This window comes from Trachypithecus francoisi, unplaced genomic scaffold (genome assembly GCF_009764315.1).
Source record: "Trachypithecus francoisi isolate TF-2019V2 unplaced genomic scaffold, Tfra_2.0 Lachesis_group5, whole genome shotgun sequence".
Classification (NCBI taxonomy): domain Eukaryota; kingdom Metazoa; phylum Chordata; class Mammalia; order Primates; family Cercopithecidae; genus Trachypithecus; species Trachypithecus francoisi.
In genome coordinates this window covers 136,829,872-136,839,081 of record NW_022681470.1, presented here as the reverse complement: position 1 = coordinate 136,839,081, position 9,210 = coordinate 136,829,872, and the positions used below count along the sequence as shown (strand labels likewise).

General features: G+C 51.9%; 1 pseudogene; it reads right to left on the bottom strand.

Moving 5' to 3' along the window:
- Positions 1–1,976: 1,976 nt before the first annotated feature.
- Positions 1,977–8,078, bottom strand: LOC117075611 (annotated as a pseudogene).
- Positions 8,079–9,210: the final 1,132 nt, after the last annotated feature.

The window sequence follows — 9,210 nt, the reverse complement described above, 5'->3', positions numbered from 1 at the left end:
GGGGGGACTTTTAAAAGGCGCCACCTACTCCGATTCCTGACCCACCCAACTCCCCCAGGGGACGTGGGGGCATTGGAGCCCCACACCGCAGGCGGTAGCTCAATGCACCCACGTCGGAGTTACTCCCCCGCGAGCGTGGCACGGCTCGGGGAAGTCCCGGGCCCCTGGGGAGGGGGCCTCGCCGCGCATCCTGTCGCAGGAACCGCCGGGCCCTTCCTTCCGCGGGAAGCGGCTTGGCCGACCCCCGCCCCCGCCCGGGCCTTGGGGGTTTCCGGTGCCCGGCCACCGTGGGGCTGGGGACTGAAAGTGATGGGACCGAAGATGGGGCTGGAACAAACACCCTACAGACACATCCCCTTGAGACACACCCATCCCCAAGACCCCATTGGACCCATCAGAAAAGGCAGCATTGAACCTTGTCACAGCAAATGACATTGGTGAGGCCTGGACTAATTGATTGGACACTAGCTGTGAAAACTAAAAAGGTCACCCATCCTGTGACCAGCAGGTTCCAGCAGGGAACCCCAAGCCTGCAGCAGGAGACTCCAGAAAGGTGTTTGCTGCTGGCTTGTACTAAATTGGCACAAAGTGCATACAGCACAGCCTATATGCCCATCCTCCCAGATGGGTCCTCCCCAGAGGATAAAAGGCCCGAGCCAGACAGAACCACACACACAGGCCACACAGATAACTCGGAACCAGAAACATGATGCTGAGTGACAAAGGCCAGCTGCAGAAGTGGGGTAAGAAGCACCTATTCCGGGCCCCTCCGTGGCTCACACCTGTAATCTGAGCACTTTGGAAGGCTGAGGTGGGTGGATCCCCTGAGGTCAGGAGTTCGAGACCAGCCTGGTCAACGTGGTGAAACCCCATCTCTACCAAAAATTAGCCGGGCAAGGTGGCAGGCACCTGTAATCCCAGCTACTCCGGAGGCTGAGGCAGGAGAATCGTTTGAACCCGGGAAGCACAGGTTGCAGTGAGCTGAGATCACACCACTGCACTCTAGCCTGGGCTACAGAGGAAGACTGTCTCAAAAAAAAAAAAAAAAAAAGAAGAAGAAGAACATTCTGGAGGGAGACAACCAGGTCTACTTTCTTGCTATGCAGCCTTGAGCAAGTGAGCAAGTCACTTGACCGCCTCTGGGCCTGTTTCCCCAGCTAGGTATTGGGGACAGTAATAGTCCCTGCCTTTTAGGTTTGTTGTGAGGATTGAGATATTGCATGTAATCCTTACAACAAAACTAGCAGAGTGCCTAGCACATAGAAGATGCTAAATGTGCTGGATGCTGTGGTTCATGCCTGTAACCCCAAAAATTTAGGAGGCTGAGATCTGAGGATCACTTGAGGCCAAGAGTTTTCAGTGCAATCATGGCTCAAAGTAGCCGTGTAGCCTCGAACTCCCAGGCGCAAGCAATCCTCCCACCTCAGCCTCCCAAGCAGGTTGGACCACAGACTCAGGCACCATGAACAGCTAATTTTTTTTTTCTTTCTTTCTTTTTCTCTCTTCCTTCCTTCCTTTCTTTTTCTTTCTTTCCTTTCTTTTTCTTTCTTTCTCTTTCCCTCCTTCCTTCCTTTTCTCTCTCTTTCTTTCTTCCTTTCTTCCTTTTCTTCCTTTTCTTCCTTGCTTGTTTGCTTTCGACTAGAGTCGAAACTCTATCACCCAGGCTGGAGGGCAGTGGCTTGATCACAGTTCACTGCAGCCTTGAGTTCCTGGGCTCAAGCAGTGCTCCCACCTCAGCCTCCGGAGTAGCTGGGACTATGCCACCACACCCAGCTAATTTTTCTTTTTTTTCTTCTTCTCTCTCTTTTCTTCCTTCTTTCTTTTCTTCTTCTTCTTTTTTCTTTCTTTCTTTTTTTTTTTTTGATGGAGTCTCGCTCTGTTGCCAGGCTGGAGTACAGTGGCGCAATCTCCGCTCACTGCAACCCCCGCCTCCTGGATTCAAGCAATTCCCCTGCTTCAGCCTCCTGAGTAGCTGGGACTACAGGCGCATGCCACAACGCCTGGCTAATTTTTTTTTTTCCTCCAGTTGTGAAATGACCCTTTATTAAAATATTTTTCTTTGTGCTTCTTAACTGGCTGGGCATTCCACAGCACCACTGTTGATGTCATCTATGATGTCATGAGGGTGACGGCCATCAACATGACAGCCCACAGACTGGGCAGTCCGCAGGATCTCTTTGATGGTTCCAGAGAACTCTCTGGCTAAAGATCGGTGCCGCATCTGTCACGTAATGTTGATGATTTCATCAAAAGCGATATGCCCATTGTGTTTAATGTTTTTCTGTTTCTTTCTCTTGGTGGTTCCTTGAGGGCTCTGATGATCAGGGCAAAGGCAGAAGGCACCACCTGAATCTGGGCCTGTCTGTTCTGAATGGTCGGTTTCACTGTAATCCTCAGGTCCTTCCAGTCACCCGTTGCCTTGGCAATGTCATTTTTGGAGACAGACCCAGAGGACTAATCTTGGGGGCCAGTGCAGAAGTGGCACCCACTTCACCCCTGGTGTGCCTCAGGCATACAAATTTGATCTCGTTGGTGTTGAACTTTGGCAGCATGGTGGAGGTTGCTGGTGTCAGAAGAACCTGGATTCTGGATGACCGAAGAAAGTTGCACCTTGGTCTCCTCCAAGCCGAAAGCCCAGCTAATTTTTTTTTGACACGAAGTCTCACTCTGTCACCCAGGCTGGAGTGCAGTGGTGCAATCTTGGCTCACTGCAACCTCCACTTGCTGGGTTCAAGCAATTCTCCTGCCTCAGCCTCCTGAGTAGCCCGGATTACAGTCACCCGCTACCATGCCTGGCTAATTTTTGTATTTTTAGTAGAGACGAGGTTTCACCTTGTTGGCCAGGGAGGTTTCACCTTGTTGGCCAGGCTAGTTTCAAACTCCTGACTTCAGGTGATCCACCTGCCTCTGCCTCCCAAAGTCCTGGGATTACAGGCATGAGCCACTGCACCTGGCCGGAATTTTTTGTATTTTAGTAGAGACAGGGTTTCACCGTGTTGGCCAGGATGATCTCGATCTCGTCCTCATGATCTGCCCGCCTCAGCCTCCCAAAGTGTTGGGATTACAGGCATGAGCCACCGCGCCTGGCTCGCTCTTTTCTTTTTTTTTTTTTTTTTTTTTTTTTTTTTTTTGAGACGGAGTCTCGCTCTGTCACCCAGGCTGGAGTGCAGTGGCCAGATCTCAGCTCACTGCAAGCTCCGCCTCCCGGGTTCACGCCATTCTCCTGCCTCAGCCTCCCGAGTAGCTGGGACTACAGGCGCCGCCACCTCGCCCGGCTAGTTTTTTGTAGTTTTTAGTAGAGACGGGGTTTCACCGTGTTAGCCAGGATGGTCTCGATCTCCTGACCTTGTGATCCACCCGTCTCGGCCTCCCAAAGTGCTGGGATTACAGGCTTGAGCCACCGCGCCCGGCCCGCTCTTTTCTTTTAACAGGGTCTTGCTCTATTGCCTAGGCTGGGTGCAGTGGCACAATCTTGGCTCACTGCAACATCTTCCTAACATGTTCAAGAGATTCTCCCACCTCAGCCTCCTGAGTAGCTGGGAGTGCAGGTGCACACCACTGCACCTGGCTAATTTTCATATTTTTTGTAGACACAGGCTTTCACCATGTTGTCCAGGCTGGTCTGGAACTCCTGAACTCAGGTGATCTGCCTGCCTCAGCCTCCCAAAGTGCTGGGATTACAGGCATGAGCCACTGCACCTGCAGGTATTTATTTTTTACTTAGGATCTGTGCCCTAACTCAGAAGTTAATTCTGTTAATTTCACCAGTGTCCAGCCTGGGCCTGAATGAGTGAATGAGGTGGTTTTGGGTAAACAGGTGTTACATGCTTAATATTTATCATCTCATTAAATCAGTGGCTTCTACATTACTCTTAGAATTTCTCAAACCTCAGATGGTTGAGGGGTCAGGATTTTGTGATATTCTCATAACAACTGTACTATTATTATTATCATTTATAGACAGGGTCTTGCTATGTTGCCCAGGCTGGAGAACAGAGCACCATCATAGCTCACTGCAGCCTCCACCGCCTAGGCTCAAGTAGTCCTCCCACCTCAGCCTCTGGAGTAGTTGGAACTGCAGGCGTATGCCACCATGCCCAGCTAACTGTATTCATCTAATAGTTTTCTTTTCTTTTTTTTTTTTTTTGAGATGGAGTCTTGCTCTGCCACCCAGGCTGGAGTGCAGTGGCCGGATCTCAGCTCACTGCAAGCTCCGCCATTCTCCTGCCTCAGCCTCCTGAGTAGAGTAGCTGGGACTACAGGCGCCTGCCTCGTCGCCCGGCTAGTTTTTTGTATTTTTCAGTAGAGACAGGGTTTCACCGTACTAGCCAGGATGGTCTCGATCTCCTGACCTCGTGATCCGCCCGTCTCGGCCTCCCAAAGTGCTGGGATTACAGGCTTGAGCCACCGCGCCCGGCCCCTCATCTAATAGTTTTCTTTGAGTTAGCCCACTTATTAATCACTTTCCCTATTTAGAAAGTAACAGTTTTTTAAAAGGTTACAATGAAAATAAAACAATGTCAAAAGATCCTGCTGAAAGAGTAACAGGTTTAAGTTTCAAAGAGAGATTAGCCAGCCGTAAGGACACATTGTTTCCAAGGGAAGAAAACTATGCTTGGGCGGAGAAGGGGGATGCAAGTTGAAAAGGGAGAAATTTGGAGAGATTCAGTTTATGTTATTTAAATAATATTGAATTGGGCTGGGTGAAGTGGCTCATACCTGTAATCCCAGCACTTTGGGAGGCCGAGGTGGGCGGATCACCTGAGATCAGGAGTTTGAGATCAGCCTGGCCAACATGGTGAAACACCATCTCTATTCAAAATACAAAAATTAGCCAGGCACGGTGGTGAGTGCCTGTGGTCCCAGAGACTTGGGAGGCTGAGGCAGAATCGCTTGAGCCTGGGAGGCAGAGGATGCAGTGAGTCAAGATCGCACCACAGCACTCCAGCCTGCGCAACAGAGTGAGACTGTCTCAAAAAATAATAATAGGCCGGGTGCGGTGGCTCAAGCCTGTAATCCCAGCACTTTGGGAGGCCGAGACGGGCGGATCACGAGGTCAGGAGATTGAGATCATCCTGGCTAACACGGTGAAACCCCGTCTCTACTAAAAATACAAAAATCTAGCCGGGTGAGGTGGCGGGCGCCTGTAGTCCCAGCTACTTCAGAGGCTGAGGCAGGAGAATGGCGTAAACCCGGGAGTCGGAGCTTGCAGTGAGCTGCGATCCAGCCGCTGCACTCCAGCCTGGACGACAGAGCGAGACTCCGTCTCAAAAAAAAAAAATAATAATAATAATAGTAATAATAATATAAAAATAAATAAATAACCTTGAATTATTTTGCCACAGTGTCCCAGAATTTGGAAAATTCTGCTTCTGGAAGAGGGACAAACTCCTATGGTGATCCGCAAGGCCCTGCTTGATCTGGGGCCATCCCATCTCTGGCTGAATCGTGCATCACCATGATACGCCACGCCACATGGACCTGCTTTTTGTCCCTCAGACTTCCACAGTCTTCTCAGCCACATGGCCTTTGGCTATGCCTTGACCTCCTGGAGATCTTTCAGCTTCCTTGCTCACCTACTGAAGCCAGCTCAACTCAAAGGGCAAATCCTTAGGGAAGTGTTCCCTGTCTAACCCTCTTTCGGCCTAAGGATCCCTTTATTTTATTTTTATGTTTTATTTTTATTTTTTGAGATGGAGTATTTCTCTGTCACCCAGGCTGGAGTGCAGTGGCACGATCTTGTCTCACTGCAAGTTCCGCCTCTCAGGTTCAAGTGATTCTCCTGTCTCAGCCTCCCGAGTAGCTGGGATTACAGGCACCCACCACTACACCTAGCTAATTTTTGTATTTTTAGTAGAAACGGGGTTTCATCATATTGGCCAGGATGATCTCGATCTCCTGATCTCGTGATCCGCCCGCCTTGGCCTCCTAAAGTATTTTAATTAATTTATTAATTAATTATTTTATTTTTGAGACAGGGTCTTGCTTTGTCACCCAGGCTGGAGTGTAGTGGCGTGATCCAAGACTCATTGTAGCCTCAAAGTCGAGTGCTCAAGGCATCCTCCCATCTCAGCTTCCAGCATAGCTGAGACCCCAGGCACACGCCACGATGCCTGGCTAATTTTTTTTTTTTTTTTGTAGAGATGGACTTCCTATGTTGCCCAGACTGGTATTATTTTATTTATTTATTCAATCAGTCTCTGATGGGAGGCAAGACCCCTGTATTTGACACTCGGATCAAGAGCTACTTTATTTAAAACTTTTGGCCAGGCATGGTGGCTCACGCGTGTTATGCCAACACTTTGGGAGACAGAGGCAGGAGGATCACAAGGTCAGGAGTTTAAGACCAACTTGGCCAACATGGTGAAACCCCGTCTCTACTAAAAATACAAAAATTAGCTAGGCATGGTAACGCACGCCTGTAGTCCCAGATACTCCAGAGGCTGAGGCAGGAGAATCGCTGGAACCCTGGAAGTGAAGGTTTCAGTGAGCCGAGATTGCACCACTGCACTCCAGCTGGGCGACAGAGCTCTGTCTCAAAAAAAATGAGGCCAGGCGCGGTGGCTCACACCTGTAATCCCAGCACTTTGGGAGTCCAAGGTGGGCGGATCACGAGTTCAGGAGTTCGTTACCAGCCTGGCCAATATGGTGAAACCCCGTCTCTACTAAAAATACAAAAATTAGCCAGGCGTGGTGGTAGAAGCCTTTTTCCCACCTACTTGGGAGGCTGAGGCAAGAGAATTGCTTGAACCCAGGAGGCGGAGGTTGCAGTGAGCCGAGGTCACACCACTTCACTTTAGCCTGGGCAACAGAGCGAGACTTCATCTCAAAAGATAATAATAAAATAAATTTTTGCGGGGCTGGGAGCGGTGGTTCATGCCTGTAACCCCAGCATTTTTGGAGGCTGAGGCAGGCAGATCACTTGAGGTCAGGAGTTTGAGACCAGCCTGGCCAACATGGTGAAAGCCCATCTTTACTAAAAATACAAAAATTAGCCAGGCGTGATGGCGTGCACCTGTAGTTCCAGCTACTCCGGAGGCCGAGATGGGAGAATCGTTTGAATCCGGGGCTGGGGGACTGAGGTTGCAGTGAGCTGAGATTGCACCAATGCACTCCAGCCTGGGCGACAGAGCGAGACAGTCTCCAAAAATAAATAAATAAAATAAATTTTTTTTTCTTAATGCTTATCACAAGTGCAATTTTACCTTTGTAGAATTAAACCGTTGTTTCTGAGTTAGTCTCCTCTTGTAGCCTATGGCCTCCATGATGGCAGTGACCAAGTCTAGCAAATGGTTAACTAAGTGGTTTTTGTGAATGAATGATGCCTTTGCAACCTTCGTTTTGAGATCTGTCCTCTTAACGTCCACTGAGTACAGAGGAGGAAACAGGCCCAGAGTTTTGCTCTGCAAGACAGCAAATAAAGGACAGCTCTAGTCGGGTCCTCCATCCGGAAGTCTTCTCCCCACTCTGCTCTGCTCTGCCCTGCCGTGCAGGACTCATGGGAAGGGCGCTCCAGTTCAGCCTCTCTAGATCTGGGAAAGGGCCGGGCCACAGGTCGGGACCAACCCAGAAGCAGCACCTAGACCGGTTTACCCGGTTCCAGGACCTTGGGCGAAGTCCACCCGCCCGGGGGCAGGGACGACGCAGGCCACGCCGCGGCCCAGTTGCTAGCCAGGCAGGGCGGGGACTTGATCTTGCCAAGGAAATGTGAGCGGGAGGCCTAGCGTTGGAGGTGGGTAGGGCGTCACTATGCAGGGCAGAGCCGTCCTGTGTCTATCACGCCCAAGGGCGGGGAATGCAAATTGACTCCCGCCTTTGGCTTTTCCCCGGGCTTCGCCCCAGCGCGGTGCAATCCGCGACTTCCAAGAACTCCCCGCGTGGTCAGTTGCTGGGGCCACGCCCTCTTCCCGTACCCGCCCTGCCTGTCCCAAGGAGGCGGGGGCGGAGCTTGCGGCGCAGCGGGAAGGCGGAGGCGGAGGCCGCGCCCAGGGCTTGGGAGCGTCAGAGGGGTGGGGAAGTCGCGGCTTCTGCACCGCCCTCGGGGGTTCGGCTCCCAATCAGGGAAAAAGGGACGAGAGAATGAAAGAGTAATGGGACTTGTCAGAGTTTGAGTCTCACACTATTCTGTTTGGCTTGGGGGTTGCTGAAACCTCCACGTGTACTTAGGGAGCCCAGAGGACCTCAGAACCCGCTGTGCTCAGGAAAACCTACACCTTCCCCGGTTTTTTAGCGTTTAGGGGAGGCCACGACCCTCATAGCCGTGTCTAGTGGAGCTCAGATCCACACACCTGTGTTTGGGGGAGACCGGATCTTCTCCACCTGTGTCCAGATGAGTTCAGACCCCCACGTTTGTCCAGGGAAGCCCAGATCTCTTCCACCTGTGTCCAGAAGCGCTCTAGGACCTTTCCTGTTTCCTGAGGCTCAGCCTAGGGGGTCGTCCCACCTATGTCTGTGTTAAGGGCGCTTGTGTCTCCCCAAACTTGTGTCCAAGAGAGCTGAGGCCTCCCCACATCGTGCTCCCCGACTGGTCCTTTGGTGAATCCCTTTCTCAGAAGAAACCCTCAGGGGCCCCAGCCCTGCTGCCCTTCCCTGCCCTGTCTTCCAGCCTCCTGGTCCAATTGGCCCCTCCCCCAGTACATTGTTGAGTCTTAGTTAAGACATAATCCCAGCATTCACTGTCCCCCCATCCCCCAGCTCTCCCTCACCTCAGCGTCTGGCCAGGCCCCCTGCGGTGCCGTCCTCCCAGTCGGCTGGCCACCTGACTGGCACCAATTAATTTTCTCCTCGGCCTGTCCACCCAGGGCCTCGGCCTGTCTGGTTGCCAGCTGCTCACCCTCAGCCAGCCCGCCCCCATGGGCTCCCAGGGAATTGCCAACAGTTCTCCTTCCTGCAACCACCCCCACCCCATCCAGGCCACCCCACCCAGCACAGTTAATCAGAGAAAGCTGACAGTTAGGACCTGGAGGAGTGATCTGAAATCAGATGGAGGAGTGGTGGGATGTTAAACTTTCGGACCCAGGGATGCTTGGGGTGGGGTGGGGACGGGGGCATGGCTGGAGGGAGGCAGGGGATCCAGTTTTACCTAAGAACCCCAAATAAAAGGCTTTTGGCTTCCAGATGGGGACTGTAGGGAGGGCTGACCCCCTCCCACACCCAGGCGGGCAAGATGGAGCGCCCCTCCTCGGAAACTGCCCCCCGCCTAAGATGCGT